Source organism: Uloborus diversus, chromosome 3, assembly GCF_026930045.1.
Source record: "Uloborus diversus isolate 005 chromosome 3, Udiv.v.3.1, whole genome shotgun sequence".
Lineage (NCBI taxonomy): Eukaryota > Metazoa > Arthropoda > Arachnida > Araneae > Uloboridae > Uloborus > Uloborus diversus.
In genome coordinates, this window is record NC_072733.1 from 112,839,910 (window position 1) to 112,859,628 (window position 19,719).

Below are 19,719 nucleotides of genomic sequence, written 5' to 3' on the forward strand. Positions count from 1 at the left end.
TGATGCAGATGATGTTGAAATTATTACTGAGGATGAAGTGATAATAGTTCTTCCTTAGCCAACTTTAAACAGATGCAGATTTAGTGTTTCCAGCTTCTATTTTAACTTATAGTTTTGACTAATTTACTAAAATTGATCTTAATCGATTGTACAACGTTTATTCAACACCCTCTTATGTGTAAAAAAATTTGTACCTACAAGCTTTCAATAAATTTCACAGATGCAGTTTTTTTTTTTTAATTTTCTATTAGACACATTTAAAAAGTAATAAATATCTCATAAATGGATGTATTTACAAAAAAATAATTCATACTAAAAATTTACATACTTTATCAAGTCAAACCCCTTAACCCCTTTTCAAGATACGATTGATTTAAATTTAAATAAAAGAGGGGGGGGGGGTGACCCACTTACCCCTTGTTATGGGGTAAGTGGGACACCAATCCTCAATTTTTTTTTTTTTTTTTTAATATAATTGTTAAGAATATTTAAAGCATTTTAGAAAATTAACAGCCAGATTAATACCCATTTTGGATATTTACTTGGGTATATACTCTGAGTATTTACCCTCAAAAGTAAATATCCAAGTATTATACATCATTGGATGCATGGCAGGCAAAGTCAACATAGAGGTAAAGTTTCAAGGGTCTTGTTTGAGTGCAAAATAGTGGAATGAATACTAAATTTATTCAGACTACAACAAGTAAAGCATATATAAGCATAAAAATAATTACTATTTACAAAATTTACAACAATAGTTTCTGTTTGTAACACATATCAAAATAGTGTAGTTAAAAATATGAAAATTTGGTCAAAAACATTTCATTTCACTTGGAATCTAAGAAAAAAATGCCAAATGTGGAATTCCCCTTTACTTCTACTAGATTCTTAAATAGCACATCTCCACACATCATCTATCTATAGTTTTAACTCAATCATGCAGCTGCTTTGTACATTTGTTTATTATACTGTCACAACCCAAATGTGATTGATTTTCTGCTAATTTAGCACAAATGCTCTTTCAAATCACTGAAACTATATATACGGAATGAGTTGATGTGTTAAAGGATTTTTTTTTCTTAACCCAAGCTGCCAGCACCAAATATTTGGTGATAAACATTTTTTCTTATAACTGACATTAATGTTCTAATATACAAATTTAATACAAATTTTCTTCTAATCAGCAATCCTAGCTATCCCTCTCATTTGAAATATTGCATGCAAGTAGCTGGAAGTTGCATGTAAATTTTTCTTGAGCACTGGGTTTTTACGTGTAAAATTACTGAATTTATTTTCTTTTCAACATGCCTGCCATTTTATTTTGAAAAAATATGTACTAACACTTACTTTTACACCTCGGCGAATATTTGCTATCGCTTGAATGACAATTTTTCTTTTTTCCAAAGTATATTCTGCATTGGGAACACAAGAATGCTCTAATTTTGAGGCACTAAAATAGAAAAGCAAACCCAGTATTATTATTTTCTTTTTCTGATACAAGTGGTTTTTAAGAGCCAGTTTTTATAAGAATCGGGCAGAAATGGTGTGTTCAGATATACACCATTTTTGATTTTGCTCAAATATTTATGGTGGATTCTTTAAAAGATTTTAGAAAACACTTATTTTTTTCTTTTCCACCAAAAAAAATTTTGGGGACCTGTAAAAATTCGTAAAGGGGAGCCCGACGTAGAGGTTTTTCCAAATTGGCATTTTTTAAAATGTGATTATTTCAATGTATTAATCATCAGCCAAAAAAATTGTGTTGACAATATGACGTTTAGTACCTAAATTGAAATATATCTTAAATTTCTGGGCTGACCTTCAGTGCAGCCTTTCAGGGGTCGCCAAACTTTGTCGAAAAAAATGAAAAAGTACCATGTTTGAGGCCCTCTGGTTCCCTGCATTCAGGCTCAACCATGGGTGGTTTTTGCTAAAAGAATATATATAAATGATTCAATACCTTGATTAGTTGCATGGCTCACCCTTTGAGCTGCCAAAAAAATAGCAGTTTTTGTATCGAAAAATGCTAAAAAGTGCAGTTTTCATGAGCCTTTATCTCAGTGCACTGAGTGTAGAACGGGATGCCTGCATTTCAAACTAGAGTACGTGTATTTTCACGAACAAGTGACAGAACTATGGGCAAATTATTTTTAAGAAAACAATACATACTTCAAAACAGTAAAATGAACTATTCAGTTTTCAATTCAGTCAACATATCCGGGTTTAAACTTTCCTCCAGGGAATTCCAGATGCTATTTAAAAAATTAGTATGATCAAAAACTTACCTTAAAAGAGTTATAAACGTGCAAATAGACTAATTATGCTTACTCTCATACTTTATAAAATAATAACTAGAAGCAAAGTGAAAGAAAAACATCAAAATATGATAAAAACTTACTTTTTAGGGGCCTGTACCTCAGTGCAATGAGGGTTAGTATAGAAATTGATGCGTTCATTTCAAACTGGAGTATGTCTTTTCACAAACAAGTGACATAATTATGGGTAATGGTTCTGCAGGCTCATAAAATGCAATTCAAGATGAGGAAATTTCAAAAGAGTTAACGGCGCATCCAGTTAGTTGTACTCAAGCTACAATGCCTTGTCTTGCATTTTTTTACTGTCCAACTTGTCAGTTAGGCAACTGTATCTTTGTTTTATAATTTCATAGTATTGCTTTTATCATAAGTAATAAATATAACTTAGTAATTGTTTGCTATCATGGTAGTTTAGTGCAGAGAAAATAATTTTTTGTCACTATAATGTACAGCCTAAACGAATGTCAATGAACTATAATGTACAGTACAAACGAAAAAAGCTACCTTAATTAAAACAATTAAAAATAAACATAAAACACCTTCAAAAAAGTGTTACAAATATATCTTACGTTTTTAGCACAATAACCATTTTTTTTTCCACTTTGCTTCCAGATATTAAAAAGTATGCAAGTAAGCATAATCAGTCTACAGTGAAACTTCGATAAGTCGAACTTCGATGAGTCGAAAACTTCGACAAGCCGAAGTAGTTATTAATTCCCGTCCAACTGAACGGAGAATGCATGTTAATTATTTTCGAGAAACCGAATTTCGTCGAGTCGAAATATTCGATGAGCCGAATTTTTCCCCCTGACCTTGTCAAATTTTCCATCCTAATGTAACTCTATAAGTTGAAATCGTTTTTTTTTTCTTCTAGTATGAACAAAAAGAAAAAAGCTGGCGCCACTGCATTGCATCAAAAGGCGTCTAGACCAAGTAGATCTAATAAATAGGAATTCGATATTTTGTAGGTAACCTTGTTAAATGTTTTATCTTTTTTTTTCCTAAAGGTATTGTTTGCTTCATTTTTTTTTTTCTTAAAAAGAAAAACCTGCACAGGGGGAAACCAAAACTGACTTTGCGGAGCCCGGGACAGAAAAAAATAGAGAAATGGGGGGGGGGGGCGGTACATTTAGGACTGAAATATCCACTTTTGGGGGGAAAAGGTCGGGCGGGGACTGTTGTCTCGACAGAAGGGATTCTTTCTCGAATTAGCGTTTTGTTCTACAAAGCTGTAAGGTCGTTCTAAATTTGCTGTTTTTCTTTATGTGTTAAAGAAAGCGTGTGATTGAGGGGCTGTCTCGCTTATCCCTCAAAGTTTAGACCTTAAAAAAATGGCTAAGAGAAAACTTAAAATTTTAAATTTGCAAGAAAAAGTTGAGCTGATCAAAGAAGTCGATTTAGGCATAGCAAAAAAGAAGGACATTGCATTGAAGTTTGGTGTGCCTCCAAGTACGCTTTCAACAATTTTAAAAAACCGAAATGTCTACCTCCAAGCGGTTGCTGACGAAAAATTTAATGCAAAAAGAAAACGCCTTAAGGATGGAAGGTATCCAGAGCTTGAAGAGGCCTTAGTAAAGTGGATGCTAGTAGCGAGAGAGAAAAATGTTCCGTTATCTGGACCAATCATACGTGAAAAAGCAGAAACTTTCGCAAAAAATATCGACATTTCAAATTTTGAAGCTAGCGCAGGTTGGCTAGACAAATTTAAAATTCGACACAACATTGTGTACCGAACCATTTGTGGCGAAAGCGCAGTAGTGGATGAAAAAATTTGCGAAGAATGGAAAGAAAAAGTATTAAAAACTATTATAATGGAGTACAATGAAAATATTTTTAATGCAGATGAGACGGGACTTTTTTTCAAATGTCTCCCTGACAAAACTTTTACTATAAAAGGCGACACATGTTCGGGTGGAAAGCGGAGCAAAGAACGCATAACTGTTATGGTAGCAAGCAATATGTCAGGCACGGAGAAGCTGCCTTTGCTTGTTATCGGTAAGGCTAAGAAGCCGAGATGCTTTAACAGCGTCAAGTCTTTGCCAGTCGATTACACAAGCAATAGTAAAGCCTGGATGTCTTCAGAGGTGTTCAATTCTTGGCTTAAAAAAATAGCTAATAAATTTATCTCAGCTGGAAGAAAAATTGTAATGTTTATTGATAATTGCCCTGCACATCCCAAGGCAGCGGCAAATAACTTAACTGCAATTAAATGGAATTTCTTCCTCCGAACACAACTTCTATCATGCAGCCTATGGATCAGGGCATCATAAAAAATTTAAAGGTTTACTACAGAAAACGTGTTGTATTAAAAATTCTACAGTGTCTGGAAGAGAATTCGGTTCCTTGCATTACTTTGCTCGACAGTCTCCGGGAACTGCGGAAAGCATGGAGTGATGTTACACAACAGACAATTGTTAACTGTTTTAAAAAGGCTGGTTTTGTAAAAGATACATCTTGTTTGGAGCTAGATAATGAATACGAAGAAGACGAAAATATGGACAATATAAATTTTCAAAGTGAGTGGAGCGTTTTACAAAATAAAATGAACATTCCTACCGACAGAGATTTTATGGATTTTGTGTCAGTTGATGACGGAGTTTTAGTGACTGAATACCCGACAGATGAAGAAATTTTATCAAGCATAACGGAAAAAAGCGAAAAAGATTCTGGTGATGAAGAGGTAGAAGTATTTGAGCCAGTGATAAAATTACCTTTGATTCAAGATGCAAAACGAGCAGCAGATATATTGCGCGTTTTTGTAGAATCGCGTCCGAATGTTCCAGACTCTCTCTTTGACGCATTAAAAGTATCCGAAGATTATTTAGTGAAAGAACAAATATCCGCGCAAAAGCAATGTTTGATTACAGATTTTTTTAAAAAAATGATACCTATGTCTTTTTTGGTAAGTTAAAAAGTTGTTCATTATGCATACAAATTTAAATTTGTTTTTCAACCTACATAAATTCTTTAATTTTTACAATAATATGTTAATTATGTCATGTATGTATATAGTATCACTGGTACATTATTTTATCACTTTTTTGAGCATGTTATAAATTTTTTGAGTTTTAGTGGTATCATTTTATTTTTCTTCTATAGTTTTGGTTTTGTTTTCGATTAGTCGAATTTTCGATAACTCGAATTTTTTTCGCGTTCCCTGCAACTTCGAGTTATCGAAGTTTCACTGTATTTGCAAGTCTGTAAGTCTTTTGTGGTAAGTTTTTGATCATACTAGGTTTTTTAAATAGTATCTGGAAGTCACTGAAGGAAAGTTTAAACCCAGACATATTCATTGAATTGAAAACTATATAATTCATTTTATTGTTTTGAAATATGTATTGTGTTCTTGAAAAGAATTTGCCCATAGTTCTGTCACTTGATTGTGAAAATACACATACTCTAGTTTGAAAGGCAGGCAGTAATTTCTATACCGACCCTCAGTGCACCGAGATAAAGACCCCTAAAAAGTACACATTTTATCCTATTTTGATGACAAAACTGCTATTTTTTGCAGCAGTGAGCATTAACCATGCATTTAATGAGCCTATTTAATAATTTACATATATCACTACACAAATTGCTTGCAAAAACTGTGGTTGAACCTCAGTGCATGGAACTAGGATGCCTCAAACATGAGACATTTTCACTTTTTTCGGCACAGTTTAGCCACCCCTGCCCGAATTCACTGAAGGTCAGCCATGAAATTTATGATATATTTCATTTGAGACACTAAATATCATGCTGTAACCACAAAGATTACTTTTGCTGATGCTCAATGTTTAGAGATAATTGAGTATTAAGAAATGTCTATTTGAGAAAAACCCTAAGTTGGGACCAACTTTCGGAATTTTCGTGGGGCACAAAAAATCTTTTTGGAAGAAAAAAAAAATAGGTGTCTTTTAAAATCATTCAAAGAAACTACTATAAAATTTTTAGCGAAATCAAAAATGGCATGTATCTGACCTGCCTAACTTTTATAAAAACTGGCTCATGGGATTTTAACACCCACCGTCTCGGAATTTGATAAAACTTGGTATTCTTCATCCCTTTATGGTTATAAGCAACCCCCTAATTTTTTTTCTTTCAATATCAATTCGTTTTGATTTTATAGCCTTTTGAAATTCGGCGATTTTGCATTTTTTATCATTTTTGAGACACTCAAACTGAGAAGATGTTTATTAAAAAAATTGTTTCTTGGTAAGTAATGCTTCTTTCTGAAAATTTTTGCATAAAATGTAAAGACTTTGAACATGTTGATAAAAAATATCTTAATAGTTTCAGTTTACATAAGAATTTTTAAAAAATTAGAAAAGTGAAAATTTTAAATTTTTTTTGTCAAAAAAAGGTGCTGACATAATTCTGAATTTCAACAAGAGGGTCAGCTTTAAAAATCATAATTTTTTTAAAAAATGATCATGAATATATATTCTAACTTATCCAATAAAAAACATTAGGGGACTTTGAGGGATTCTGCCCCCCCCCCCCCATTCTGAAAAAAAAAGCAAGAAACATCATACAGACAATCTCTTCCATATTCTTAAAAACTGAATTGTCAGCAATTACGACAAAAATTCAAATATACAGTGTGTTGAACATTGGACTCAAATGTAAAAAAAAAATCTAAGCTACTTTTTCATTTGAAATAACTTAAAATATGGGGTAGTTCCACCCCAAATCTACCGTAAAAATGGGATTTTAACATGTACCACCTCAGATTTTGATGAAACTTGGTATACTTCCTTATTTTGTGGTAAAAAGCAACCCCTTAGTTTTTTTTTTCTTTCAATCTCAATGTATTTTGATACTATAGACTTATCAAATTTTTTGATTTTGCATTTTTTGTCATTTTTAAGACATTCAAACTGAACTGTTGTTTAATGGGAAAAAATTGTTTCTTAGCAACTAATAAACTTACCTTTTTGGAAATTTTCATAAAAAATGCTAAGATTTTGAATATTTTTATTAAAAATATTATAATAATCTTGGTTTATACTAAGAATTTTTAAAAAATTGGAAAAAGAAAAATTTTGATTTTTTTTTTTTTTTTGGTGAAAAAAGCCATTGTCAAATTTTTAACATCAGGGTCAGTTTTAAAAATCATGTTTAACAATGAAAAATGATCATGAGTATGAGTCCTAACTTCCCCTATGAAAAAAGTTATGGGTCTTTTAGGGATTCCGCCCCCCCCCCCCTCTTCAGAAAAAACGAAAGCATCAGAGAAAAGCTCCTCTATGTCTTTGAAAACAGAGTTCCCAACAATTATTTTTTAAAAACTATATATATAAAGTGTTTTTAATATTGAAGTCAGACATATAAATTTAATATTTAAGCTTTTTTTTAAATTTGAAATAGTTAAAAATTGTTTAAAATATAGACATTCTGAAAATAAGATATCATGAAATTTAAAAGTTACAGACAATAATATCTGCATACAGATTACTGCATTTTAGTTAAGACAACGAAAAACAAAAATTAACTCTTAACACCAATTTATAATCATGCAGTTTCTAGCACTTTCAGGATCCCCCCCCCCTCCCACCTAAACCCTTATGTTTGAGAAAAATTGCTATAGTGGAACTGTATTTTGTAGTAAGTTACCACCCTAATTCTCCTGGCTTGCTAATTCTGTATTAGATACCAGTTTGTTTGGCTCTCTTGGCTCCCTTAAGAGATTTTTCGCCGCCAGCTCATGTGATTCCTATTCCAGGCTGATGAGTGCTAAAAAGCACGAAACTGCAGTCCTCAGATGGAATAACTGAGTTGGTGGTGTATTTTAAGTATAGTGGAACTGTTTTTCATTTTAGTGTTACTGCTGTACAGCAACAAATTCATCCTTTTCATTTCTTGAAAATAGTTAACACCCCTTAAAAGTTAATAGCTTGATTGCTTAGTAATAATATGTTCTAAATAAAGTAAATTACCTTCCCCCCTCCCTTCATAGCAAATGAGGAAATAAATTGCATCTCTCATATTCAATGGATTTTTGTATATTTTTTAATGAGAATAAGAAACTAAATTAGTATTTGCAAGGGAAAAAAACAATATTTGTCCGGATTCCCCCCCCCCCCCCAACATAACTTGCATCTTTTCCTCAACTGCTTTTGGGAGTGTACACTAGTGCAATGCAATTAAGTGCAATAAATAGAATAGAAAAAAGAAATTAATATAAAATGTGCTAATTCAAACTACAACGGAACCTCCATAACTCAACAAACCAAGGAAACATGAAAAAATTTCGACTTAAGTGGACGTCAACTTACTGGGGCTCTAAAATTTTAATTCCAAACGAGTTTCTGTGTGTACAACTTACTTACTGATGCTTAATATTCACATTATGAAAACTAATTCCAGTAAAGGAATTTTCTATTCTTTTCGTTTTCTTTCTTTGAAAAGTATATAGTAAAATCAATAATATATTTGAATATATTGTGAAGCATAAATACATAATTGTTGAAAAGAGATAAAAGCTTCTTGTTAGTCATGTCTGTTAAAGATAAAAAGTCCTGCTCACACTTATTTAGAATACAGGTATAATGGTGCCTTCTTTCTCTACAGTTTGGTATATTTTATCCTATACTTTTAGAATTGCACTAACAGCACAGAGTGGTTGCGTACTCCCCTGGATAAAAGATAGAATTCTCTAAAAGAGATTTCCTAAAACTCTGAGAAAAAGTTAATATGAAAGAATGTTGGTAGCAAAAATTGAACTAGAATAGCAATTGGGTGTGGACTGATAGGGGGTTCTCGCAAATGTGTGTCAAGCTAGATAGATTTTTAGTCATTGAATTTGGCACTGGGCCAACCCTAAGAAAAATAAATGTCCAGTTACAGGGGTTATCAGTGTGTCCAGTTACTGAAGTTTCACTGTATTTAAACAGGAATATTTAGAGTAGAATGTTTATAAATCATTTGTATAAAATAAAAAGTGACTTTAAACAACATACCGCAATTCAGGAGCGGATACAGAAAAATCTTTTGGAGGGGGCACGGGAAATTGAACTTTTCTGGGCTAATCTGTTTGATAAGCGGAAAACAAATCCATGTTTCAGTTTGATATTGCATTAGATTAATGAAACAAGTTAAAAGCTCTGCGAACTAGAAGTGTCTAGCTTCGAATTTATCTTTTAGTCTGTTCTTTGCCCAGTTGGTTAGAGAAATCATTACTGGACAGATATCAAATTTTTACTTGTATTTGGCCTAGATCTGATTACATACAACACAATAACTAGAATGACATACATATTTTCGAATCTTCTTAGTAGGAAAACAGACATAAGGTAGAAGGAATTTAAGAACTATGAGCTGGTATTTATAGGATTTGTGATACTTTGTATTAATTGCCTAGTTATAAATTAGAATTAGATGATTTCTCTTTTAATTTATATGTTGTCTTAATGCATACTAAACAATAATTTTTAGTATGCATAAATTGTTGTAGGAAAATTTTGAATTTCGCGATAACCTGTTTTTATTGTTTATTATTAATTTATTTAATTAACTACTTTCAATTCAAAAAAATCTTGAGTATTAAAATGTTTAAATTTGGGTTCAAACACCAATGTATGTCATTATTCAAATTTTTTTTGATGCTATTAGTAATTAGCTAAGTTTGTAAGCTTGTGATCGATTTTTTTTCTTTTATCAAAAGAAGGGGGGCAAGGGGGCAGAATCCCTCAAAGTCCCCTAAAGATTCTCATTTTATATGTTAGCACACATGTTACTGATCATTTAAAAAAATATATAAATTATTTTAATTTAGACCCTCATGCCAAAAAATTAAAATTTTGAAAATCATTTTTTTATTGAAAAAATTTTAAAATTTTCAGTTTGGTAATTTTTTTCAATTGCTGAATATAAATTCAGATCTTTGATATATTTTTTTCTAAAATGCTTGAAGTCTTAATGTATAATGTGAAAATTTTCAAAAACTTTTTATCTTTAGTTGTTGAGAAATAATTTTTTTTGCAAACAGCTGCAGTTAATTCTGAGAGAACTGTGAATGACAACTAACGCAAAATCTCAAAACTTTGAAGGGTCATAAAATAAAAACAATTTTAAATAGAGAAGAAATACTTTAGGAGGTTACATAGGACTATGAAACATAGAAGTATACAAAGTTTCATTGAAATCTGAGATGGTGGGTGTTGGGGTGTGGTTGAACTGACATGGAATGACCCATAAGCAGGGGCGTAGCTAAGGGGGGGGTTTTGGGGACAACCCCCCCCCCGAAAAGTTAGTCTCAAAAAAAAAAGAAGAGAAAGAAAAAAAAAGAAGAAAAGGAAAAAATTCCAAGCGATTATACATACATATATATATATATATATATATATATATATATATATATATATATATATATATATATATATATATATATATATTATACATATATTTTATATATATATTATACATATATTATACATATATTTTATATATATATTATACATATATTATACATATATTTTATATATATATATATATATATATATATATACATGTATATATAAAAGAAGTAACCCCCCCCCCCCCCGAAAGTCGGGTCTAGCTATGCCACTGCCCATAAGGAAGTTGCACCATACCTCTTGGGGGATGAACACCCCTAATTTAATGCTTTTAAATTTTGCATGAAATAATATTCCCACTTGAAATGCACTCTGATAATTCCGAAGAATCCCGAAACAGCATTTTTTAGATGCACTCCATTCCTAAGCCTGACTCACAGAGAGTGGGTCCTTTTACCTGTTCTTACGAAGAGGGTAATATAAAAGTTGTAACAGGTTTAAATTTGTTTGGATGTCAGGGTCCGACCCCTACTTTTACTGTAAAATATAGCCATACTTGGAAATAGTATACAGCCATGTTTCATCGTATTGTAACACTAGCCCTGGCTGAGAAGGAAACATAATGCTACATACCATAATAAAATACCGTTTTCCCACTTAAGTACAAAATTATACGATAAACCGACTACTAAGTTAAAAAACCTGACAATTACTGGCACTTTTTTATGCAAAGATTTGGCATGTAGGTCTATTGAAAGTATGATTAAAGAGTTTTTAGGATAAATGGTTCTATACTGTACAAAGGTAATCAACAAGGTTTAAAATCTGTTCTCAATACACATTGTGAAACATGTTTTTCTTTTAATATAGCGCACTCAGGGAGAATTGATAGCGGAAGTAAACAAAGAAGGTTCCTGTTTGGCGCTCACGTATGCCACTGTCATGGATCGGCAATTCTTTTTAGGAAGATCTCTCTTATCTGATTAAAGCTGTTATTGTCATCCCATCACGAATCAGAAAACGGTATTGCCAAGTGTCACACTGCTTTGTTTACTTCCGTTATCAATTGCTGCAGAGAATTCTCTCTGAATTACCCACAGCAAGGCCTCCCAAACTGTGGTCTGCGCAGTGGCAGATCCAGCCGATTGTTTTGGGAGGGGCCATCCGAAATTTTTGAACAAACTCCCCAGGGCCAAATTTAGCTCCATGATGCCCCTAGGCAAATTTGAAATCTTCCGAACCCTCCCCCCCCATAAAAGAAGCAAAATATCCTTGACTCAAAAAAACGTAAAAAACTGTTCCCCAGATTCAAACTGTCAAACTTATGAAGAAATGATGGCGTTTCACATTCTGAGGCGCCCCGACGAAATGATCACAGTGATCTCCCCAAAAAATTTTTATTCGGCAAATACCATGATTGAAAAACATTTAACTTTCATAAGATGTGTGAAAGTAATCATTATTAAATTACAAGAAAAATTGCCTCTGTGGAAAATGAAAGAATGCTAACATTTTACTTTCAAGAATAACAATTTAATTCAAAAAATGTGTTTTATAATAGAAAATTTGCCACCCCTGAAAAGTTTGCCGCCCTAGGCAGCTGCCTACTCTGCCTATTGGGAAATTGGGTCCTGATAACTCCCCAGATATTTTATTAAAATGAAGTTTTAAAAACTCAATTTGCAGGGTATTGAGACATTAGGTGAGGGGGTGGATTTAGGAATCTCCCTCGAAAATGTTTCAAAATTTAAATTTCCGAGTAATTTTTGAAAATTAGGAAACTTAAAACGCATTTTGTCTATTTTTGATGATGTACGTTTTTTGGTGCTGGCCGCAAAATACTTTTTGAAAATAAAGCTTAGAAACCAAAATATTCTGTCATTATACATTGAGAAGTTATAAGAGGAGGGGTGCTCTTCAGCTGTCCAGTCTAAAAATGCACCTTTAGGTACAGTGGCGGATCGGTTGAAAAAATCGGCCCTGGCGTTAGGAGATGAAGCGGCCCCATAGCTCTTATAGATGTTAAATTTTACCTAACGATTGGGATATCACTGAAATATGAGGAAATTATGATTAACAACTAAATATATTTTATTTAAACAAAATTCAACAGATAGGAACACTTTTGCGCTTTAATCGTGAACAAATTGATACAGTACTAGCTAAACCTTGTTTTGGGGGGAAATTGTGATTGCAATTGTCCATTTAAGTATTTTTAAAATGCCCGGGATTTGATTGAATATTTCTGTAATGATAACACTGCTTGGCTAGTATGTCCTTTTCTGCAATCAATAACAAGTAACTTAATGGCCCTGTTATATGAAACTGATCTAGCGATGTTCATGGGTGAAAGACTAGGGCCGTCTTTAGAACGTGATGGGTCCCTCGACACAAACATACATTACTGGGCCCTATCACAAACATTCCCTTTTTTATACTGCCATATCCTGACGACCTCCAGACTCAATGCCAGGTCAAAAACCTAGTGGGAGGGGTCGGGTACGAGTTTGGCAGCTCTTTAATTTTTTTTCAAACGCATGTATCTATACAAAGAGCGACAGATAGTGGATTTAGCTTTTATGGCTTCTGGGAATCATTAAAGTATTAGTAATATAAACTTAATGGAAAGATTAACATCGGGTCTGAAATGGGGGGGGAGGTTCCGGGGGGGCCTCTCCCCTGGAAAATTTTCGAAATTGCAGTCTTAAAAACTCAATTTTAGACAATATTTGGTGATGTTAGGGGAGCGTAGGATCAAGGTTTCTCCTGCTGCAATTTTTCGGAAGTGGAAATCCAAAAACAGAATTTTAACTTGTCTTCGAGTATATATGGTATGAGAGCGGTTCCAGGGGCTCTCCTCTGAAATTAAAAAAATATATATTAGATATATTAGCTCTGAAAATGCCGTTTAAGAAGATCTTTGGTGATTTTATGTCGAGATAGATTCCGAGGCCATCCACCAGAAAATTTTCAATTTGAAGTCTTAAATGCCTATTTGGTAAAGACTAGGGCACCGGCAGTTACTCGAAAGTTGAGTTCCAAAAACGAAATTTTTGCTGACCTTCAGTGATGTTAGGAAAAAGAGTTTTCAGGAGGCTCACCCCGGAAAATTTTCGAGATGGAAGCACTAAAAACGAGATTTAAAACATTCTTCATTAATGATGCCGAAAGAGCGGAGGGGGCGGGGCACTTTCCCAGAAAAATTTTGATACTGTTAATTTAAAAACAGTTTTAGACCACCTTTGGGAATGTTAAAAAAAATGGGAGATTTTCAAGTATTTTCCTCCAGCAAATTTTCGAAACTGGAATTCCATGTTATGGCGGGAATGGATTCGGCTGTTCTCTTATGAAGTTATTCAAAATTGAAACCCAAAAATTTAAATTTTACATGATCTTCGATGATGTTAGGAGGGGGGGGGGTTCTGGGGACTACCGGAATTCTTTCGACATTGGTTTTTATAAACTCATTTTCTTTTTTGTGAGTTTGTACTGCGTACAGAATACTTTATGCTTCGTCAAAAAATGTTTGAAACTCGCATTTCGGTGGTCTTTGGCCTTTGATTTGATAGTCTTAATAATGTAGTATTTCATGCTCCTCAGTGGTATTTTAAAATTACATTTTTAAAAATAATTTTACGGAAAAAATATTTTGTTACTTTTATTCTAATTATATAAACAGGGTCGCTTATAATAAAGCGGATCCGGGAAAAAAAAATGACATAAGTCAGTTTTTTCACAGGTCCCCTTCTACACCTTTCACCATTAGGATATTTTATCCTCTGCGCGAGTTCAATTCCGAGCCGGGGCCCTATTCTCCAACTAAGCTGACATGACCTCACGTCGGCCCTTGTTGTAAGTTGCATTTTATAGTTATTGTGAATTGTTATTTATAAATAAAAGAGTCAAAAGTATTTTAACTTTTTATGACCGCTAAGGTTTCCCTGTTTCTTTCTTTTTTTTTCTTTAATTTATACATTTATTTTTTATTACACCACTAAAAAAATATTGGCAGCCCCAGGACCCGACAAACTAAAAGTGAGGCGCCTAGGCCCACATTAATTTGGAGGCCCCTGAAGACTATGCAGTGTTTGATTTACATTTTTAAAGTACAAATGCACTTTTGGAGACCTCTTTGTCTAATCACACAACTATATATAAATCACTTATATGCATTCATGAATCCCCTTTGGGCCCCCTCATAATCGTGACCAAGTAAATTTTTTACTGGCAGAATGATTAAAAATTCCCCTTTAAAGAAGTTTTTTTCCAATTAATAAGTCATATTTTTTTATTTTTTCAAAAATACACGTATTTTTCATCTCGTTGGAATGCTATGCAAAAATGTGGGGCCCCTTAGGAACATGGGGCCTAGGCCTAGTCTGCCTGTGTAGTAATCAGGCCCTGGGTAGCCCCCCCATTTCAGAAATCCCCCCCCCCCTCTTGGTAACGGCCCTGCCTCCCTTCACCCGCAAGCTTTAGCCAATGCGTAAAGAGGAGCTGAGGCTGTGTTTTGCGAATTTGCGTTATTCTAAACACATGCGCGCAAAATTTACATTTTGCTGGTAGTAGACAGGCCCGAAAGACTTTGCTGTTGGTTCATCGGCCCGAAGCATGACCGGCCCACTGGGCAAATGCCCGGTTGCCCGCCGGCTATATCCGCCACTGTTTAGGTAATGTTTGCTTATTAAAGGAAGTGAGAAGGTGCTTAGAATCCTTCCTTCCTGGAAATATTTTTCCTTTGAAGCTCTAAAAAAATTCGATTTTTAACTATATTTATACATATTTTAGAAAGGGATGGAAGATTCGTGAGCTCCTCTAAAAAACCTCCTTTTAAAGTTTTCATCACGATATAAAATAGGGAGGGAGGGGGTCCTATCAAAACTCGTTTGTAATTGAAGTTCCAAAAAATTCATTGAAGTTGCTTTTAAACAAGTTAAGTGATAAGGGCTGGATAAGCTAGTCTCCATTGACATTTTTTCCAAATAAAAGACTTAAGATGCGATTTTTTGCTACGCATCAAGGCATTTGTGAAAGGGCATGGGAAAGGGGGGTTCTCCTTCTATTTTCGAAATTAAAGCCATAAAACGAAAATTTAGGCTTTCTTTGTTCTTGTGAACAATAGGTATACTCTGAGAACCGCAGCATTTAAAGATCGTCCAAGTTTCTGTAGTTGGAATCAAGAAATAATGTAAAAGATGGAGAAAAATGTTGGTAATAAAAGTTTTCTTTTGAGGATAGGGATATAATTTATCTCCCAATTAAGGCCTATACTCCTTTTTCAGTAAAATACATGTGTTAAATTTTGTTATCTTCTCATAATATTTTTTTCCCTTAAAAACATTCCTACAATCACAAGGCTTTGGGAGGGGCCATGGCCCCCATGGCCCCCCTCTAGATCCGCCCCTGGGTCTGCGAACCCCTTGGGGTTGGCCAATCCTTACTAGGAAGTCCGCCGCAAACTTTAGGGGGAAAAATTAAAAATGGTATTTAAATAATGCTTTTTATACAAATACAAAAGTGACGACCAGCAACAGGCTCTGGGCCCAGCTAGACTGGTCCTAGTCAATTTACAATCCCCAGTGAAGATCAATGGCCCTCTTAAAACTGTCTACTCCTTTGCTCATTACCACCTCTTCCGGTAAGCTGTTCCAAGGTTCCACTACCCTGCTAAAATAATAATTTTTCCTAATATCCATGTTAGCCTGAGATTTAAATAGCTTAAAACAATGACCCCTTGTCCTGTTTTCAGTGCTAAACTTTAGCCCCGTAACATCTTTCGTTTTAATAAATTTAAACAGCTGAATCATGTCCCCTCGGTCTCTTCTTTGCTCAAGACTGTACATTTTTAGCCTTCTAAGCCTGGAATCATAATCTAAGTGGGAAGTCCACTTATTAGCCTTGTAGCCCGCCTTTGAACCCTTTCCAATACATTAATGTCTTTCTTAAGATAAGGAGACCAAAACTGAACAGCATACTCCAAATGGGGTCTTACCAAACTTCTATATAAGGGCAGAAGAACTTCTTTAGATTTATTTGAAATAGATCTATTGATAAACCCAAGCATCTTATTGGCTTTATTACTAGCAATGCTGCACTGTTGGCTAAACTTTAAATCCCGACTTATTAAGACCCCCAGATCAGTAACTTTGTCTGCCTGACTAATGACTGAACCTTGCAAATAATAACTTGTACACTTATTTCCATGTCCTAAATGTAGCACTTGACATTTCCCAACATTAACAGCCATACCCCATTTATCAGCCCACTCCGTAATATGATCTAGATCCTCTTGCAGCTGATTTGCTTCTTCTTCATTTCCTACAGTCCCCATAACTTTGACATCATCAGCAAAACAATTCATGTTCCCAGTTTTACATTTGAAAATCAGAATTTTTACCTTCAAAATACGATGTTGTTCTTTCATATTGCTTCCCAACATCACGAGATACAATGCTGTAAGATTATGCAGTCACCGCACTGCAAATTCCCAGTACTCATTGGAAACATTTGGAATACTATAATTCAAAAAAAAGTGTTTCAGTTGCCTAAACGTGCACTAAAATGCATTCCGAGTGTACTTTGTCAAAAAAATGTACTGAAATGAGCTCAGAGTCTGTCTCACTCAGAAAGTTTGTCAAACTTAAGCTTGGGAACAGATTGGGGCACATATGAGAGCAGATTGGGAACATATTTGAGCACACTTGTAAAAACATAGCTTATTTTCCTACAAATATAATTTCAACAGTTTTCTTCAACTACCAATCAGTAGAATCTTTCAATATGATTACTACTACAACTTTTATTGCTAAGAATTGCTGTCTAGAATGTAGGCAAAAAGGATGGTTTTCCCTTGCTGAAGCCTGTCCATTGCCAGGCAGCGTTTGACAGCTGCCATACGAGATTCTGCAAAACAGCAAAAAAAAAAAAAAAAAAAATACTGGTATAATCAAAGGAGTGTTCTATAAGTGCTGTAAAAAGTGTTTCAAAGTGTTCTAAGTGACATGTGTCAGTATTCAGAAAAATATTCTCAAATGCATTCCCAAAACTGTTTAAAAAGTACCCAGAATCAGATAAAAGGTCTTAGAACTGTTTTGAAAGCTGTTTCAAAAAGTGTGCCTCAAAGTGTTCTTAAAAAGGGGAAAGAGTTTGTTCAAAACTTATCCGAAGATTTGCAGTGCAAAGCAAAATAGAGAAGCTACTAATTGATTTCTGTCCCATCAATTTGATTTTTGTACTCCCGAATTTGTAAATAAGGTTAAGTATTGTTGGTTTAGAGCCATTATTTTTGGTTCTTGGAGAAAACTCAAAGTTTTAGAAGGCTTAAAAAAGTTTCCAGAACTTACTTCCTTCTTTTTTCAAACTTAGAATATCATCTCGTTATTTTACCGGCACACGAATTGTTCCCCAGAGCCAATATTCCCCTGCATTCCGTAGCCTACGAGAATCTGTGCTGTTGCTTGAAGAGCCTGTTATTTTCGCTTCGAGAACGAGGGACAGGGACTTTCGCCCCTAGATGACGCCTATAGCGAGGCCAACAAAGCTCTCTGACAGGCAAACACAATGTGTTTTGGACTGTCAAACTTATTAGATATCTTGCTATAATATGCATACTTTTTCAAATTTTCAACTTTCAAGCATCTAAGGCAAACCCAGGATAATCTCCCTTAACACCTGGAAATGAAAAATATTATCCTTTGAGTCACAATAGCGCGAGGAAAACAAGCATCGAAAATGAGATAAATTCCGGTCAGAGAATTAAATTAATAATTTCAAGCACAAAGAATGTCCTTGTTTTTCGTAAATTTTCGTTAAAAACTTCTTTTACTCTTCTCGGTGAATTTACCAGATAATATTTTGTTTTTGCCAAATGTATTTTTATACTTGTAATACGATTTTTTTTTTTTTTTTTTTTTTGTTTAATTGGATGCTAAAACCTAACTTTCTGAAAGCAGTTTTCTTTAAACATATGAAATCCAGGGGTGCCCTCCCCACGCTCACTAACAAAAATCTTCCCCTCTCCCAAAAAATATTCTCGACCCATTTTCCTTTCGTATTTTTGCTCTTTTTTTTAAAGTAAATTTGTTTTTTAAAAATATTTTATGATTATTTACTTTTAATTATTATTATTATTTTATTAGAAAAGTTCTGTGCTACGCAAATGACATACACAGACGCACAAACTAACTAAATAAAAAAGTATAAACAGTTTTTAAAAAATAATTTAAATCAAAAATAAATAAATTAAAACAAAAAAAATTTAACTTTTAAATCCCCCCGCCCCATGGCATTTTCTTACAATTGTGAGATTCAACAAAATGAGATCAAAAACCTTTTTTACCCCCCCCCCCCAGAAATTGTTGATGGTACAGGCTACGTTGTGACCCCCCCCCCCCCCCTGTGATCACTCCTAACGTATATAGCAATCCGAAGAAGCATGCTTGTAAAAACATGTATGACCTTTAGAGAATTAATTTCAATGCGAAAAGAAACAGGCGATTGGGGGGGGAGGGAGGTCCTTGTGCAGACTGCTGAAATTTTTAGGAGGTATTTTAAGAATTTTAATTGATCTCATGGCACATGATTTAATCTCATTAACTGTCTTAACCCGGATTCCCCCCCGCCCCGCTTTGATAGTTTCACTGTCTGCTTTGTTCCACACTGAAATGAATTCTCTCAAGGTCATGCATCTTTTTATCAGAGCATAAAATACAAGCTTTTGCTTATGATTTTTCAGATAGTTATGTCTGGGTGCCAATGAGGAGAGGGGGTAGGTGTAGCACCGAGAACATTGAAAATTTTAGGGGGGGAGCAATTGAAGAAGGTTTTCGATCTCGTTTCATGCATTTCCCCTTTCGGGGGGTGGAAGGAGCTCCGTGCAATGGTAAGGGTGCGTCATCGTTCTTGGGTGGATCGGCAACGAATTGCCCCTTCGAAAGCTAAGGAGCGCCCTCCAATGACAAGACTCCTCAAAATGAAATTTTAAAAAACTCTAAAATTACACCCTATCAATTTTAGTGAAAAAGACTACCCTTGTACCCCCGTTTGCACTCAAACGAGAAATATCCCCCCCCCCCCCCTTAGGATGAAGGCACACACCTTCAAATGCAAAAAGCACGCAGCGTTAA

General features: G+C 34.2%; 1 protein-coding gene across 2 annotated transcripts in view; it reads right to left on the reverse strand.

Moving 5' to 3' along the window:
* LOC129218444 (uncharacterized) overlaps positions 1-18,014 on the reverse strand; it is a 96,048-nt gene extending 78,034 nt beyond the window's left edge. The window contains exons 1-2 of one of the 2 annotated variants that reach the window (XM_054852714.1): positions 17,938-18,014; positions 1,348-1,450 (exon numbers count right to left, since the gene is read on the reverse strand). The gene's annotated coding sequence lies outside the window, so the exon portion shown is untranslated. The remainder of the gene's footprint in view (positions 1-1,347; positions 1,451-17,937) is intronic. The other variant, XM_054852715.1, reaches the window with a different exon arrangement.
* Positions 18,015-19,719: the final 1,705 nt, after the last annotated feature.